At 33.2% G+C, this 20186-nt stretch overlaps 1 long non-coding RNA gene across 1 annotated transcript; it reads left to right on the top strand.

Moving 5' to 3' along the window:
* Nucleotides 1–1658: 1658 nt before the first annotated feature.
* Nucleotides 1659–7305, top strand: LOC143066336 (uncharacterized). The gene is made up of 4 exons (XR_012975561.1): nucleotides 1659–1859; nucleotides 3111–3182; nucleotides 3674–3840; nucleotides 6977–7305. It is a non-coding gene; the product is annotated as an uncharacterized LOC143066336 (long non-coding RNA).
* Nucleotides 7306–20186: the final 12881 nt, after the last annotated feature.

Consider the following 20186-nt stretch of genomic DNA (forward strand, 5'->3'; position numbering starts at 1 on the left):
AGTTGACAGCTATCTTTCATTTGATCAATATGATCATTTAAATCCTTTGTCTCTTTGTTTAAATACCCCTGAAACTTATACCAAATGTGCAATTTGTTAGTTTAAATTTATGAATATCCATAATGGCGGCAGTAAGTTTTTAACATATTATTGTAATACAAGGCATATCAGTACTGTTTACTTTTATGCATATATTTTATGATGTCATATAGAAAGAAATCGCTTACATTTGCTCACTTGTATTTAATATTTTGTTTGTATTATTCATTAAATAGTGTTGAATAAAAAAACATATTTGAGTCCAGAAGTAAATCAACTATTTTCATTTTAAAAGATGTACAAGCAAAACAATAACCCGTCCAATATAGGCAAACAAAAGTTTAAAACCATTTATGATTGCAATATAAACGACTTCATAATAAACTTAATTTTGTTTAACAATTTTAGTTATATTTCGATAAAGTCAGTTGTCATTCAATGCATCTCAATGTTGTTGAAAACCAAATGGAAATATTGTTAAAACCACGAATCTATAATACTGTCAATTTTAATAAAATTTGGAAGACCTTATCTTTTGAAATTTTACGACATAACGCCAGGTAGATTTTCAGCATTCCGTAAAGCCTCGGTCACACCTTACCGGAAAGCACGAACGGACGCCTAACGGATGAAAATAAAAGTTGTCCGTTGACAAAATTGTTATCCGTTGGGAGTCCGTTGATGTACTGACCGAATAAAACGGACGTGTAACGGATGCATAACGGACACACACCGGATATGCAACGTACGAGAAATGGACACGTACCGGACAGAACGGATGTCGAAACTCCGGACAGTGATCGTTTCCGTTCCGGAACTGTTTTCCTTTACTCCAAACTCCGGACAGTGATCGTTTCCGTTCCGGAACTGTTTTCCTTTACTCCAAACTCCGGACAGTGATCGTTTCCGTTCCGGAACTGTTTTCCTTTACTCCATCAATTTTAGGTAGCAATACACAGTTAGGAAAAAAACTTAAAATTGACACTCATAATTTTTAAACACCCTCTTTCTCCCCCTGTCTAACAAAGAAGGCTTTATATGTGTGTTATACATGTATATACTTGTAGAAAGAGAATCTTCCATAGATTTGATTTCTAATGGTCATAAGGGTGAAATATAATCCCTTTTGGGTGTAACCATGGCAACAATTTGCATTTCTTAGATACAAAATATAGCAAAAAAGGGGGGTGAACATGTCACAAAAGTCTCCAAAATTTGGTCTAAAGGAAAATTTCAATGAATTACAGTGATACCTTTCCTGAATCCATAGGTTTATATCTATCAAGTGGTCCAAAAAAAATCATATGTCTTCCTGCTCGTTTTTCCATAAAATTGAATTGAAAAGATCGAGCGCAAAATCTTTGTTGATAAACACTACAATAATTTATGGACCTATGAACGGTACGGATAGAAAAATACGGACTGTCAATCATTGAAATGGCCTATAAAACATGTTAAAATCATTCAAATGTTCATATAAACCCACTAAGAAGGCTATATTATTCTTCAATTATCTAAAAATCTATTTTATTGTACAAAAACTTTCATATTTAAAAAATTCAACAGGGGCCATAATGCGAAACTAAACTTCTAACTGTGTATTGCTACCTTACTCCCCGGCAGTTCCAGTTCCGATCCGCATACGGGCCCGAATACTACTCTACACTAATCACTGCCTTCGGCTTTTTTCGTTACGCGCTCTTCAAGCGGTTTGACCCGGATTGACCTTTTGTTGCTACTGAAGCAAATATGGCTGAACATTGATGAATGAGGATAATTGTTATTAACTTTACCAGTATATATGAATAAAAACACTAACCGTAAGTAAAATGCACTCAATCCAAATAATTTTACAAAATAAAAATTTGCAAATTTCTGTATCGTTTAATAGGTCGAAGAATTCAATTCTGGTATGAAAACTCGATCGATTTGTTGCATTATGCCATAAAAAAAAATCTTTGTCAATGAAGAAACATAAAATATGATCTTCTCGTCTGTGAAGTTGAAAGAACACTTAACGCTATAGCTTTTGATATTAAATTGGACATACTTTTAATAAACTGGCACCCAATCATCAGCTAATAAACTCGTTTGAAGAACAGAATACAATGTTGGGAGAGTGGCTAAATTTTACCCGAGAAGCTGCTCCACGTGGAATTAAAGATATTTTACAAAAGACAAGTTTGGACTCTATAGGGATAAATTTAGGATTTCCTGGGAAAGGGGTGCAAATAATGCCAATTTGACACATATGGCTTCAAATACATTATTTAAACGAACTTCAGTAAGGGCTGGGATATTACATGTATATTATATTAAGACTCTGTTTACTTACCAATCTCCGAATTTCTCAAAACTCAATTTAGATATCATGGATAAAAAAAATAAAACAATCATAAATTATTATAATTGAAAAATAATATAGGGTAACTCACACATTACTAAATTTGTTATGCAATTTGCTTTTATTATATATATGTCACCATGCATGGTCATGTATGTATTAATTTACAATATTCTGGATGGGAGCATTTCCATTTCGATATTACTATATTGTATTGAATTATTATCCAGTCAATTTATAGTCTATACAATATAATAATAATTACCCCCCCCCCCCCAAAAAAAAAAAAGTAAAATCTTTATAATTTTGGTCCAATTATTCTGTATTCTATTTACCCTTTAAGAACCACATTTAGGTCAAATAAATAAATATGTGTGTTTCCTATTTCCCTCTGTACTAAACCCTATATGTTTTAAGCTTGGAAATAGATGCCTACCTTAAAGTTTTTTTTTGTAATTTTTCAATAAGCACTGTTTAAGTCAGAATATCTCTCCCTTAGACTCAATGTAAAAAAAAATGTTGAATTACATAAATTCCCTACCTACCTACCATTTATTTTCAAAGATGTAATAGGAAACACACACAGTATTTTATTTGGCCTTAGCCCTTATATATACAATGTACATGTACTCTTAATAAACCTTTTATTCCTGCAATAAAAAACACTTTTGACTATAATTCTAAGACGCCAGTAATCAATTCTAATGTTTTTATTTTTATCTTACAGATGGTGACAAAAAAGATAACAGCACAGTGTTAAGATTGAATCAGAATGAATAAAACAAAAAGATTATAATAGGTATTGGTTTTTTCTTTAAATATTTTTATTTGCATGGATTAATTACTTTATCAATTTATAAAAAAAATACTATTTAATTATCCTGCCTTGCATGGAATAAAATGACAACTTACATTGTTCTAAAAAAAAATGTTTGTAAATAATGAGTAAAATTAATGCTCAATAACAATGTTTAAAATGTTAACATGAAAACTGATTTTGATTTGAAGCCATATTTTATGAAATTGATTAATGTAGACAAATCTTTTTTATAGTTACAAATGTAGGTGACACTTAAACACTCAATATCTTTCTTTAATTAGTATAGTAGGATGATACAGATTGATGCCTGTGAAAGAATTATAAAAAAGGTTGCATTCAGTTTTTTATTGTCAATAATACTTCCCTCCCACTATTTTTCAAACTTTTTATATGTTAAATAATGCAGGTCCTTGCATTTCAACAATTTATTTTTAGTTATACTCATTTTATTATTTCATTATTACTTTCAGCTCCCTCAACCAGAAGAACTATGAACACAGTTATTGATTTCTATGTTTCCTTGGAGATTTTAACAGTTATTGTTAAAACTTGAAATCTAACAGAATGAAAATTTGAGAAAATTTACATATACAGTGTACATGTACATGTAGCTTCAATATAAATCAACTGATACACCGTAAGTATGTCTTCTATATATGAAAGTTTTTACTAGATATATTTGAGTAAATACCGGACCAAATTATATATTAAAGTAAATACTCACAAACGTTTTTTTTTTTTAAATTACTAATATTTCCTATATGGTGATATAAATTATATGATCAAATTGTGGATACAACTACATGGTTTATGCTATAAACTGTGAATATAAAAAAAGAGTATGTTGTATGTTTGCCAATGAGAAAACTCTTCCAACAAGAGACCAAATGACAGAAGTTAACAACTGTAGCCTATAGTAGGTCATAGTACAGTTATAAACAATGAGTAAAGCCCATACCACTCAGAGAGCTATAAAATACACTGAAATGACAAATGTGAAACAATTAAAACTAGAAATTTGGCCTAATTTATCATACATGTATGTACAAAATAATGAACGAAAAACAAATATGTGACACATCAAACAACAACCACTGAATTAAAGGCTCCTGATTTGGGACAGACACAGACATACATAATGTATCGGTTAAACATGATCGCTGGGACCCAACCCTCCCCTTACCTGGGACAGTGGTGTAAGAGTACAAAATAAAAACAAACTATAAAATTCAGTTGAAAAAGACTTAAATCTTAACTCATCATGAGATGGATACAAGTAGAAATAAATAAAACCAAGAAAAAGGGGGCATGGTCAGGTACTATTACATACAAACAACTGAAAGACACTTAGTATAGATCTAGATTATTTACTCTAAGCACACTCAAGCTTAATAGATGTGAAAAATACCCTAAATCTGATAGGTCCTGCAACTTTTGAAAGAAACTCCAAAAAATTACTTATAAAGGGAACTCAATCTAAATTTTGTGTTAAAATTTCATGAGAAATTGTTCAAAGCAAAGGAGAAGGGCATTAAAGGACTATTTTTTGTCCAAGAATATAAACTATTCCAAAAAGCCCCATTATGTTTGGAATTGCATAAATTTAAGAAACATGAATTAAAAACATAATATTTTTTATACGACCGCAAAAATTAAAAAATTTTTGGTCGTATATTGGTATCACGTTGGCGTCGTCGTAGTCGTCGTCGTAGTCCGAATACTTTTAGTTTTCGCACTCTAACTTTAGTAAAAGTGAATAGAAATCTATGAAATTTTAACACAAGGTTTATGATCACAAAAGGAAGGTTGGGATTGATTTTGGGAGTTTTGGTGCCAACATTTTAGGAATTAGGGGCCAAAAAGGGCCCAAATAAGCATTTTCTTGGTTTTCGCACTCACTATAACTTTAGTTTAAGTAAATAGAAATCTATGAAATTTTGACACAAGGTTTATGACCACAAAAGGAAGGTTGGGATTGATTTTGGGAGTTTTGGTTCCAACAGTTTAGGAATTAGGGGCCAAAAAAGAGCCCAAATAAGCATTATTCTTGGTTTTCACACAATAACTTTAGTATAAGTAAATAGAAATCTATGAAATTTAAACACAAGGTTTATGACCATAAAAGGAAGGTTGTGTTTGATTTTGGGAGTTTTGGTCTTAACAGTTTAGGAATAAGGGGCCCAAAGGGTTCAAAATTAAACTTTGTTTGATTTCATCAAAAATTGAATCCTTGGGGTTCTTTGATATGCTGAATCTATGTACAGTATTCAGCAATAGCAAGAAATCTTCAATTGCACAGTATTGTGCAATAGCAAGAAATTTTCAATTGCACAGTATTGCGCAATAGCAAGAAATCTTCAATTGCACAGTATTGTGCAATAGCAAATATTTTCAATTGCACAGTATTGAGCAATAGCAAGAAATATCTAATTGCAATTTCAATTGGAGTTATCTTTCTTTGTCCAGAATAGTAGTTGAATCAACTTAAATCATTGTTTTATACAATATATATAATTGATATTTCAATTGGAGTTATCTTTCTTTGTCAAGAATAGTAGTTGAATCAACTTAAATCATTGTTTTATACAATATACAATGTATATTCACTTTTACTACCAACTGATAAATTAAAACAATCTTTGCCATTCAGTGATAACAAGCACTTTATTTTACATTTTAATATTTTATGATGTATTTAAATGAGTAGTTATTGTTGCAAACTCCATTATTAGAAATTTGAATTGAGATCAGTTTTGGAAAAAGGGAAAGGGGGATGTGAAAAAAAAAAATGGGGGGGGGGGGGTTAAATTTTTCTCATTTCAGATTTCATAAATAAAAAGAAAATTTCTTCAAACATTTTTTTTGAGAGGATTAATATTCAACAGCATAGTGAATTGCTCAAAGGCAAAAAAAATATTTTAAGTTCATTAGACCACATTCATTCTGTGTCAGAAACCTATGCTGTGTCAACTATCTAATCACAATCCAAATTTAGAGCTGAATCCAGCTTGAATGTTGTGTCCATACTTGCCCCAACTGTTCAGGGTTCAACCTCTGCGGTCGTATAAAGCTGCGCCCTGCAGAGCATCTGGTTGTCTGATAAGGTCACAATTACATCATGAAGACGAGGACAAATATAGAATTTATGCAGTTTCCAAAACAACAAAATAATTTAAGAAAACCTTTATTATAACTATTGACATAATCTCACTAAATATAATTTTTTTCTTGGATGGGCACATTACAGTCTAAAATATAATTTTATTTGACAAAAAACAAAGAAAATTAAGAAATTTTACAAATTTGGTCTAAGTTTATTGCCATGTTAACTCTTTAGTTGTAAAAAAAAAACCATTATTTTCTGAATATGGTGTACCTTAGTCTAGTTTGGACAAATTTTGAAATATTTAGGATAACTGTTAAATTAGCAGTAATATCTGGGCCAAATAAAAACCTTTTTTAGTTAGCCCCTACTACTTTGAGATATTGAACAAAGTGTTGCCATCAGGGGCGGATGCAGGAATTTTCGAAAGGGGGGTGCTAACCCAGGGCAAAGGGGGGGTGCAGGGGGTGCAAAACATATGTCCCGATACAAATGCATGGATCGGCAAAAATAAAGGGGGGGGTGCGCACCCCCGGAACCCCCCCCCCCCTGGATCCGCCACTGGCCATAATGATTTTAAAGGATGGATGGACAAACAATGGCATACCATATACATCCCTTACCTACCAGAAGTTACAAAGTTATAAAAAAAATGTTTATATATTTTCAGATCACAATTATGTCAACCTAATCATTGGAAGTTTATCAAGTTACATGAGAAGCATTGAAAGCCTGCAGAGATTCTACATGTATAAATAAATGGATAGACTCACACTTAAAAATAACTTTTACACAAGACTAATGCACTCTCAAACAAGGATTATTCATGTTTCAATGAGTGAATTGAAGTGCATACTAGCTGCTCATGAAAATTTGTGTGCATTTTTGAAATATTTATTTTCGTTTTATTGATTGTTGTTTTCAAAAATTTGTATGTCTTCATAAATTAATCATGAACATACATGTATTGTTGTTAATAATTAAAATAGATATAAAGAATATTTTTATCTCAGTTTTAGCCAAATGATACAGTTAAATCTAATTTAACTTCTTTCCAAATATATAAAGTATAAACATATGAATACAAGGAGATTTGGGGTATAGGTTCATTGGACAGCATCCCAACAACAACAAAAAACCACAAGACTAAAGTTGATTACAATTTTCCAAAACAGAATAGTTTCAATTGGCCATTCATCAAAAAGTGTGAATATATTTATAGCCCAAAAAATAAAGATCTGCTATCAACAAAAAGAAAACAGTAATAAAATTATCTCGCAAATGAATTATTATTGTGTAAACAGGGTTAACCCGATCTCAAAATAACAACAACAACAACAACAACAATACTTTATTTTAAGAGGGTTACACAGTTAGCTATGTAACTAATCTTCCCTGAGGCCCTCATCAAGAGAAATCAAACAAAATGCAAACATATACATTGCATACATTAGTATAAAAAGTCAAGTATGATAATAATGTTTAATACAACTTGATAAAATATGATGAAAAAAATAAACATGATGACATGATCAGTTTTTAATAATATTGATATAGCTAGGTTGATTTCAATAAATGATCTGTTATTTTGTATTTGAAAGAATTAACATTTGTAATATTTCTGGATACATTATAAACACTTTTGATTAAATAGTAGATTTTATGCATAAAAAATGCAGTATTACAACTGCTTTTACTACAATGACATTCATTTTTGTCATGAATTTGATGTTAAAATAATTATGGCATATATTACCATAGGAGATATTCAAGCTCCATGTAGCTTCCAGGTTTTTGTCAAGCGTGCGACTTTTGACGCAAAAGCTTGACATAGGGATAGTGATCTGGCGGCGGCTGTGTATGCTAACTTCTTAAAAGCTTTATATTTTAGAAGGTGGAAGACCTGGATGCTTCATACTTTGTATATAAATGCTTCATGTTACAAAGTTTCCGTCAGTCACATGTCCAATGTCCTTGACCTCATTTTCATGGTTCAGTGACCACTTGAAAAAAGTTAATATTTTTTGTAATGTGAAATTCTCTCTTATCATAAGTAAAAGGATAACTATATTTGGTATGTGCGTAGCTTGCAAGGTCCTCATGCCCGTCAGACAGTTTTCACTTGACCTCATTTAATGGATCAGTGAACAAGGTTAAGTTTTGGTGGTCAAGTCCACATCTCAGATACTATAAGCAATAGGTCTAGTATATTCGGTGTATGGAAGCACTGTAAGGTGTACATGTCCAACTGGCAGGTGTCATCTGACCTTGACCTCATTTTCATGGTTCATTGGTCAAAGTTAAGTTTTTGAGTTTTGGTCTTTTTTTTCTAATACTCTATGCAATATGTCAACTATATTTGGTGTATGGAAATATTTTATGATACATATATCAGTTGCGCAGGTTTTATTTGACCTTGACCTCATTTTCACAGTTCATTGCTCAGTGTTAAAGTTTTGTGTTTTGGTCTGTGTTTTTTTAAACTATAAGATATAGGTCAATTATATTTCTTGATTGGAAGAATTGTTAGCTGTACATGTTTGCCTGGCATGGTTCATCTGACCTTGACCTCATTTTCATGGTTCATTGGTCAATGTTAAGTTTTCTTGGTTAATGTTAAGTTTTCTTGGTTAATGTTAAGTTTTCTTGGTTAATGTTAAGTTTATGTGACAGTTGAAATAAAGCTTTATATCTAGGACTATCAACATAATATCAATGATTAGTAAAGAAGGCGAGACATTTCAGCGTGTGCACTCTTGTGTTTCCTTACTGAATAAAAATTATGAGATTTCAATCGCTAGTGAGACAATAATTTAGCAGTGACAAACAGGCAATTGGACCAGATTCCTTTTCAAAGTTTTTGAAATATAAGCAATTGATTTACAGTACATATATTCATCACTGGTTTAATGCACACAACTACAATAACAATTATTGTTAATGCCAAGAGTATCAGGACATAATTTGGGTGTAACAGCTACCAAGGTATCTGTTAGCTTAAAACCCAGTCCCCAATCATGTATATCAAATAATTGAAATTGGTTAATGTGCAGTAAAAGTAAAGAGTATATGTACAATAATGTAAGAGAGAATTGGTCACGATAATGTTTTGATGAGCAGTAATAAAAATACAATAAAAATTAATGCAGCAAGGTTCAGTATTTCAAAGAATTATTTCATAGGTGTCTAGGTAAAATGTTTGAACAAGAATAGGATTCATAATTATAAGGACCATTACACCTACATATACCATTCATCTATTAAAGGGGGGCAGGTTTGTTTTCTCTCTCGGAAGTAACATAAATTTAAACTGCATTGATCAATTTGTTTTATACAACTGCTAGAAATTTGTGGCTGTGTAATGGTATGGTGATGTCATCATTGGGAGACATTTAGTTTTTAGACAATAACTAAAGTATAAGAGAAGGGATCTGTACAAGATGGTCCAACCGGTCCAAAATTAAAGTTTTTGTTTGATTTTTATAAAAAAATAAATATTAAGGTTTTTTTGTTATGCTGAATCTAACCATGAATTTAGATGTTGAGCCCCATTATTAAATTAGTCCACATTGAAGTCCTAAGGGTCCAAAACTAAACTTAATTAGTTTTCATTAAAAGTTCAATTCTTCTGATTCTTTGATATGGTGAATCTCAACATGTATTTATATTTTGAATATTATACCATATTACATGTACATATTATAAGGGAAATATCCAGTTTTAAAATTTAAAGTTCTTAGTCCACATTCAATCTGTGCCAGAAATCAAGCTATGTCAAATATATATATAATCACAATCCAAATTGAGAGCTGTATCAAGCTTGGATGTTGTGTCCATTATTGTTCAGGGTTCCACCTCTGGGTAGTATCTAGCGGCACCCAACCATGCCAACAGAGCATTATATTTTGGAAGGAACAAACTTATTATACCCCCGCTTTAAAAAAGGGGGGGTATACTTTTTTACCTCTGTCTGTCAGTCCGTCCGTCCGTCCGTCCATCAGTCTGTCCGTCAGTCCGTCCGTCAGTCAGTCAGTCCGTCCCATGAAACTTTCGTCACATTTTTCTCAGGAACTACACATCCACCCTTTCTGTAATTTGGTATCAACATTTATATATGTCAGCCACACCGTGTGATGCGTTTTCAGATTCATCACTTGACAACTTCCTGTTTACCGAACACTTGTCTGATTTTACACATGATAGCCAAGTTGAAAATTTTCGTCACATTTTTCTCAGGAACTACAATACAAGGATTTCTGAAATTTGGTTTCAGGATTTATATTAGTCAGCTATACCGTGTGATGCGTTTTCAGATTCATCACTCGACAACTTCCTGTTTACCGAACACTTGTATGATTTTACACATGATAGCCAAGTTGAAAATTTTCGTCACATTTTTCTCAGGAACTACAATACAAGGATTTCTGAAATTTGGTTTCAGGATTTATATAAGTCAGCTATACCGTGTGATGCGTTTTCAGATTCATCACTCGACTACTTCCTGTTTACCGAACACTTGTATGATTTTACACATGATAACCAAGTTAAAAATTTTCGTCACATTTTTCTCAGGAACTACAATACAAGGATTTCTGAAATTTGGTTTCAGGATTTTTATAAGTCAGCTATACCGTGTGATGCGTTTTCAGATTCATCACTCGACAACTTCCTGTTTACCGAACACTTGCATATTTTTACACTATTAATATTATCCACTTGCGGCGGGGGTATCATCAGTGAGCAGTAGCTCGCAGTTTCACTTGTTTTAACAATTCACTTTTGAAAACAATTATTATAGATACAACGTACATAAATGTTGATTTCATGAATTTTCTTGTTTCATTACACCTCTGTCATGATTGATGAAAAGAAAGACTGACCATATTCATACTTGAGTTGATGATGTCATAAAAAAGTTCAAGCGGTGGATGTGTGGTTGTTCACAAATAAAATAAAACTGAATAAACATTATAATTGCTGTTGTAGGTAAGAAAATCTGGAACACATATTAAAATATGTCACATTTTGTAAGGTTTGACATGACAAGATGACTGAGATTACTAAATAAGTTTTAGTCATTGCAGACTGTGGCACATGCAAGTTATACCTTAGGGAGCTACCATTTGATTTTTATGGGGGGGCTAGGATGAAATTTGAAAAAAATAGGCAGGACAGGAGTTTTTAGTAAAAAAAAAAGGCAGGATGAGCAACTTGGTAAAAAAAAAGGCAGGATGACAATTTGTGTAAAAAAAGTCAGGATAAACTAGTAAAAAAAAAGGCAGGACCGAATAGAGTAAAAAATAAAAAGGCAGGACAGAGATTACAACTAAAAAAAAAGCAGGACAAAATTTTTCATCCTAGCCCCCCCCCATAAACATCAAATGGTAGCTCCCTTATGACCTATAGTTGCTTAAATCAATATCATTTGAACTTTGGTGGATAGTCACATTAGCAATCATACCTGAACTCCATATTTTAATCATCATGTATATTGCAGCACATAATGTGTTAAGAGTTTCTGTTCCAATCATTGTATAAATATCAAATGGCCAATATATTATGTGCTACTCAAGTTAAATTAGTGAACATATTGAAGGGCAAGTTAACATGGTCATTTGTTAATTAGTCACAAATGTGTTCACTTTATGTCAATGATGCAAACTTTAAAGTTTATATATGTAGGGTTGTAGTCTGACAACCTCTTTACTTCATACTGAGAATGTCTTGTCATAGTGAAAGTACAAAAGTGAAAAGAATGAAAATGGCACATTTTTATGTTTATGTTATTTGCAAAAACTTTTCCCAGAGAACCTTACTTCTATCTGGTATTTTTTACTAACAATGTTAAACCTTGAACAGAAATGATATGAACCTACAGTCTTATATTACATGGGACGGGGCACTGACTGACCTAAAAAAAAGGGGGGGGGGGGGTGTTATTTCCAGTCATGCTTCAGTGCTTCCCTATATAATAAACCAACATTTTCCAGGGAAAAAGGGGGGAGGGCTGGGCCACCCTGGATCCGACTATAAATGGATAAAAGATGTCCCTTTATGTTCATAATGAGAAAAGGAAACATGGAAAGGCTTGCATAATTTGGTAGACCAAACTGCCTCCGTTGACAACCGCATATTCAGTGGCGGATCCAGAAATTTTCATAAAAGGGGGCCCACTGACTGACCTAAGAGGGGGCCCGCTCCAGTCACGCTTCAATGATTCCCTATATAAGCAACCAAATTTTTTCCCAAAAAGGGGGGGGGGCCCGGGCCCCCTGGGCCCCCCTCTAAATCCGCCTCTGATATTCATTCAAATCATCATTTGTATCTGTCCAAGTTTATGTTGCAGCATTTGGGCTTGTTTTCCCTTTGGACTTAGGAGGGACTATGCGCCTAACATACATTTCAATTATATATCTGATTCACGTTTCCCTCCATGTTTACTTTCCAAAGGGTTCGGGGAGATAACTTAGATAAGAATGCACACATAATAAAGGTCCTGTGTGGGACGTAAATTTAATGCTCATTTTTTAAATCTAGGAAAAGTTGTTTAAATTTTGGGAAGAAATTATCAAATTGAAGTTTTTCAAGCCGGTAACTAATGGTTCTGAGGAAATTTATTGCGTAGATAATCGTTCCAAAATTTGGAACGAATTTCGAAAGCCGGTGGCAGTGATTGATGGAGTAAAGGAAAACAGTTCCGGAACGGAAACGATCACTGTCCGGAGTTGATGTAAGGCGTCAAAGAAAAAAATTATAATAGCCTTTCAAGACGTCATAATTATTTGGACTAGAACTGCCGGGGAGTTTGCGTAAATCCAACGGACGAGTAACGCATAAAACGGACACCTAACGGAAGCGTACCGGATAAAACGGATGAACAAGATATACGGAAAAATCAAAGGCGTCAAGAATGATACATATAAATTACCTAAATATTCAAAATGTTTCTGCGTAACTGGTTTTGGTTTGTTCTTCAAAATTCCGCCAAAGGGCAGTGTCAGGCCTGAATAAGAACTGCTTGATCGTGAAGAGGTGCATATACTCTAAGATCGATTATGAATAATAAGAATTCATGAACCTTAAGAAATCTGACATACCAATAATTGGCATTTCTGACGTGAAATTTTCAATTGGCATTTATCCGTTTCAGATCCGTTCATCATCCGTTTTATCCGTTATACGTCCGGTAGAAGTCCGTTTCTCATCCGTTCAACATCCGTTTTATCCGTTAAACGTCCGGTAGAAGTCCGTTGGTGAATTTATCTTCCAGATCTCCAACGGATGTATAACGGACACGTAACGGATACAAAACGGAAACGAAACGGACGAGTACCGTACAAAACGGACATTTTATCCGTTGGACGTCCGTTCAAAGTTTTGAACATGCTCAAAATTTTCCACCGGACAGAACAGACTTCTACGGATAAAACGTACGCTTAACGGACATGCAACGGATATGGACGGACGCCTTACGGATGAGAACGGACGTTTAACGGACATGAACTGATTGAAAAAAAAGTTATCCGTTAGGCGTCCGTTCGAGCTATCCGGTAAGGTGTGACCGACGTTTAAGGGGTATCCAGTGTTTGTGTGACATTTATCTTCCAATCTCTCTTCCTTTGTTTACAATTTATAATTGTTTGTCAATAGATAAGTATTATCTCAAGTCGTAAGTTTGTGTGTAATTGATTTACGGGAATCTTCTTTATTACGGTACGTCTCGATGGCAGAGTGGTTTATGAAGTCGAACTCTTGAAGCACTAGCCTGTCAACACTTTGAGATTGAATCCCGAATGAGGCAAGTGCACTCGACTCCAATCTTAATGATTGACTAGGATTGTCAGCTAGTTTTCATATCGTATAATTAGAGGATGGTCTTGTAATGCTAATAAGAACATGTGGTATTATTGTTAATGAGACAACTATCCATCAAAGTACAAATGGCGTAGGTGTAACAACTACTGAAAAGATAAGGCCTTCGATGAACAGAACCAACAATGTACAAATGTATGCCTTTAACTTATATCTAAAAGCATAATATTGTGTAATACAAAAAAGGAGATATCACAGGGGTATGATTGCTATTGAAACAACATTCCACAAGAGACAGAAACTAATAGATATAAGTCACATTACGGCCTTCAATAATGAGTAAAACCCATATCACCTCGTGAGCTATTTTAAAAGGCCTCGAACTGACTAATGTAAAACAATACAAACTAAAATAACTTGCGGCCTGATTTATGTACAAAATAATGAACGCAAAAAACAAAATATATACAGCAACAAACGACAACCACCAAATTACAGGCTACTGACTTGGGACACATTAAGAATGTGGCAGGGTTAAACTAGTTCTATAGTTAAACTAGAAGGCGCGCACACCCCTCCCCCTGTTTTTCATTGAGTAATTGGTGTAACAGAACAACAAAAGAAGAACCTATAAAAATCCATTATAAAGGGCTCAATTCATCAGATGAATTCAAACCAGAAATACATCTAACAAAAACACAGAGTGGGCGTGGCCGGGTACTTTTACATCCTCACAACAAAAAGATTCTAAGCACAAATCTGAAAGTACTCACAGTTGCCGACAGTTACATATAGTTCAAAGCCGATGTCAACTAATAAAAAATCATGCATCTAAAACTTAAGTATCAATCAGTTGTATTCCTGCATCCGATGGATTTAGTGTAAGGATGCCATTCACAGTCGGAGAAAAAACATGATCTAGTGCAATGCCAAGATACGCTATTCCCTGCTTTACCTTTTCATTGCATTTTAATTGTTTTGTACTCTTTCTTGCCAAATATGTAGTCAAACTTTGTTTATAGCAGGCTTTATAAAGAAAAAAAAAACAACAAGACTATTTTCCATAACGTTCGAGTGTGAACCAATGCTACTTGTCATTTTGTTCCTTCGTCAATGATTATAGAGTCAAAATCAGGTCAGCTAACGATGTACTTTGACACTTTAGTAAAAAGTAAAAACCGTGAAGATAGCATGATCACATGGAATTTACCTTAATTTAACGGTTTCATAATCTCTGAAAATATATATTTCAAAGAATATGAACGGTATTTAGTTATTTCCATTTTTTATTCAAAATAAATGGTTATTATAATAAGATGTAAACTAAATACATATTTGTAGTGAACCAATAAGCAATCAATACATAATTTGAATTATAGCAACCACCACCCTATGGCCAACCTCCTCCTGGTCAACCTCCCGGTGGATATGGTCCTCCACCACCAGCAGGATATGGTCCACCACCAGCAGGATATGGTCCTCCACCACCAGGAGGATACGGTCCTCCACCTGGTCAGTATGGACCACCTCCTCCAGGATATGGACATCCGGGAACAGGATATGGATATGGAGGTAGGTAACATTTTATTGAAGTTTAAGTTTGGGGTTTATTTATAGACGTTTTTTACATCCCGGATGATCCCAAATTATCGCGAAAAAACAAAAGAAGTAACTAAATACTATTCCTTTGAATAGAAATGTTAAAGAAAATCTGATGATATAATTGGAGTTTTTAATCCTCTGGTAAAGGCATCTGTACACTAATCTTCAAGAGAACGTCTAAGTAATCGACATACTGTACACCTTGTAGTGAGCTATAATTATACAATTATAGCCTTTGTATCAGGTCGATACGAGGTTATATCGACTTAAGAGAAGCATATTGACTGAGGACGAAGTCCGAGGTCGATATGGTTCTCTAGGTCGATATAACATCGTATTGACCTCTACCAAAGGCTACAATTGTTATATTATTAATCAACAACTATTGCATGAACAATGTAAAATTGGGGATTTCTAGAATGTATTTTTAGTAACATGCTGTATGCCCTGTGCAATATGCTGTTTTTGACCTACGAAAAGCTTAACACAACAGTATTGGCGTGCAATCTGAGTAAATACAAATGTACATGTGATCAAGTTTTAACAAATCACAAATCCTTAAAAATATTCGATTAATAATATTACAGTATACTATAATATTATTAATTCGTATATTTTAACAAATTTGATTCGTTTAGGGATAGTCACATGTTAAACTATATTTTCGAAGGTAGAGAGAAAACGGCTAATAGCAAAAAGCATATTGACCTGCAAAAAGCATATTGCACGGTTATTTTTAGAATATCTAAAAACCAATATACTTTGTGACGTCATGTAATGAATTTCAGGATATTGTTTAACGTTTTGAAACATATGATATCTGTGATCGATTATTTGACGAAAACAGTTCTTCAAATACATAAAATGTCAAAAAAAAGTAAATAAAATAACAACTAATTATATGTTGTTATTGTCAAGGAGACATTGTAATATCTATTAGTTCCAACAAACCTAAATGACGATTTTGATACAAACATGGTCGGAAATTAATAATATAACAAATATAGCCTTTGTATGAGGTCAATACAGGATATATCGACCCAAAGAAGTATATCGACCTCGGACTTCGTCCTCAGTCAATATACTTCTTTCAGGTCAATATATCCTTGTACCGACCTCATACAAAGGCTATATTTGTATAGTATATTAATTTTATAACTCAGATTTGTTTCATCTTTTTTTTTAATACTGTTTTTCAACAGTATTATTTCCAAACGGTTTATTTTCATAATTGATATACATAAATGTATGATATAATTGGTATTATTTCAGGTCCTCCTCCTATGCAGCAGCAGCAACAACAACAAACAACGGTAGTGATGGCTGGAGGTCCATCCCAAACTGTTATACACCAAACCAGGAAAGAAAAGTAGGCAATATATAACTGATATTTCTTCAAGTTTGATTTTTTATTGTGGTTTTTCTTTATATATGAAAAGTACTGCTTAAGTCTATAGTTATTAAATCAATTTTACTTTCAAACAATTTCAGAAAATTTATCGTTAACTTTGATTATTGATATTTCATATCTGGTTTAAGTATTCACAAGAACTTAAGTTAACTTACGATATTTAGAATTTTAATATTTCACAGCTCATAAATTCAGGATGAGAAAAATGTATGCGATAATAATGTTATGTATGTTCTGGAAAATTGTTCGATCTGGATGATCATGCGGTACCAATCATTTCTTGTGTGGCTTAAACTAGAAAACATTATAGAATTTTAAGCGAAAGATCAATAACAGACTTCTCTGAAAAGTTCAAGATATTATGTGTCTTCAAGAGGTTATTCAAATATAGACATCCGACATTACGTTCTACGTTCTGTCCCGGAACGATGAAGTTGTGTATTTAGGTACTTATAAATTTAATTGAAGAGTTTTCTATCGTAGATTAAATTCAATAAAACACCATTATTATAATTATGATCATTTCACTGAACATTTTTATTTCAATATATATATATATATCATTTAGATCATTTATTCCTGTATACATGCCAATACCAAAGTCAATGAAAAGCAAATGTCAGTTCATATACTAAAAACATTGTTTTGACCTCTGTTGTAGATTTTCCGATCAAATCTGTCTGAACTGTGTTATAACATTGTTTTGACCTCTGTTGTAGATTTTCCGATCAAATCTGTCTGAACTGTGTTATAACATTGTTTTGACCTCTGTTGTAGATTTTCCGATCAGATATGTCTGAACTGTGTTATAACATTGTTTTTGCTTCTGTTGTAGATTTTCCGATCAGATATGTCTGAACATCGTTATAACATTGTTTTTCCATCTGTTGTAGATTTTCCGATCAAATCTGTCTGAACTGTGTTATAACATTGTTTTGACCTCTGTTGTAGATTTTCCGATCAGATCTGTCTGAACTGTGTTATAACATTGTTTTTCCTTCTGTTGTAGATTTTCCGATCAGATATGTCTGAACTGTGTTATAACATTGTTTTTGCTTCTGTTGTAGATTTTCCGATCAAATCTGTCTAAACTGTGTTATAACATTGTTTTTCCATCTGTTGTAGATTTTCCGATCAGATCTGTCTGAACTGTGTTATAACATTGTTTTGACCTCTGTTGTAGATTTTCCGATCAGATCTGTCTGAACTGTGTTATAACATTGTTTTTCCTTCTGTTGTAGATTTTCCGATCAGATATGTCTGAACTGTGTTATAACATTGTTTTTGCTTCTGTTGTAGATTTTCCGATCAAATCTGTCTAAACTGTGTTATAACATTGTTTTTCCATCTGTTGTAGATTTTCCGATCAGATCTGTCTGAACTGTGTTATAACATTGTTTTGACCTCTGTTGTAGATTTTCCGATCAGATATGTCTGAACTGTGTTATAACATTGTTTTTCCATCTGTTGTAGATTTTCCGATCAAATCTGTCTGAACTGTGTTATAACATTGTTTTGACCTCTGTTGTAGATTTTCCGATCAAATCTGTCTGAACTGTGTTATAACATTGTTTTGACCTCTGTTGTAGATTTTCCGATCAGATATGTCTGAACTGTGTTATAACATTGTTTTTCCATCTGTTGTAGATTTTCCGATCAAATCTGTCTGAACTGTGTTATAACATTGTTTTGACCTCTGTTGTAGATTTTCCGATCAGATCTGTCTGAACTGTGTTATAACATTGTTTTGACCTCTGTTGTAGATTTTCCGATCAAATCTGTCTGAACTGTGTTATAACATTGTTTTGACCTCTGTTGTAGATTTTCCGATCAAATCTGTCTGAACTGTGTTATAACATTGTTTTGACCTCTGTTGTAGATTTTCCGATCAAATCTGTCTGAACTGTGTTATAACATTGTTTTGACCTCTGTTGTAGATTTTCCGATCAAATCTGTCTGAACTGTGTTATAACATTGTTTTTCCATCTGTTGTAGATTTTCCGATCAGATATGTCTGAACTGTGTTATAACATTGTTTTGACCTCTGTTGTAGATTTTCCGATCAGATATGTCTGAACTGTGTTATAACATTGTTTTGACCTCTGTTTTAGATTTTCCGATCAGACCTGTCTAAACTGTGTTATAACATTGTTTTGACCTCTGTTGTAGATTTTCCGATCAGATATGTCTGAACTGTGTTATAACATTGTTTTGACCTCTGTTGTAGATTTTCCGATCAGACCTGTCTGAACTGTGTTATAACATTGTTTTGACCTCTGTTGTAGATTTTCCGATCAGATATGTCTGAACTGTGTTATAACATTGTTTTGACCTCTGTTGTAGATTTTCCGATCAGATATGTCTGAACTGTGTTATAACATTGTTTTTCCTTCTGTTGTAGATTTTCCGATCAGATATGTCTGAACTGTGTTATAACATTGTTTTGACCTCTGTTGTAGATTTTCCGATCAGATATGTCTGAACTGTGTTATAACATTGTTTTGACCTCTGTTGTAGATTTTCCGATCAGATATGTCTGAACTGTGTTATAACATTGTTTTGACCTCTGTTGTAGATTTTCCGATCAGACCTGTCTAAACTGTGTTATAACATTGTTTTGACCTCTGTTGTAGATTTTCCGATCAGATATGTCTGAACTGTGTTATAACATTGTTTTGACCTCTGTTGTAGATTTTCCGATCAGACCTGTCTGAACTGTGTTATAACATTGTTTTGACCTCTGTTGTAGATTTTCCGATCAGATATGTCTGAACTGTGTTATAACATTGTTTTGACCTCTGTTGTAGATTTTCCGATCAGACCTGTCTGAACTGTGTTATAACATTGTTTTGACCTCTGTTGTAGATTTTCCGATCAGATATGTCTGAACTGTGTTATAACATTGTTTTGACCTCTGTTGTAGATTTTCCGATCAGATATGTCTGAACTGTGTTATAACATTGTTTTTCCTTCTGTTGTAGATTTTCCGATCAGATATGTCTGAACTGTGTTATAACATTGTTTTGACCTCTGTTGTAGATTTTCCGATCAGATA

The sequence above is a fragment of the Mytilus galloprovincialis genome, chromosome 3 (assembly GCF_965363235.1).
Source record: "Mytilus galloprovincialis chromosome 3, xbMytGall1.hap1.1, whole genome shotgun sequence".
Classification (NCBI taxonomy): Eukaryota; Metazoa; Mollusca; class Bivalvia; order Mytilida; family Mytilidae; genus Mytilus; species Mytilus galloprovincialis.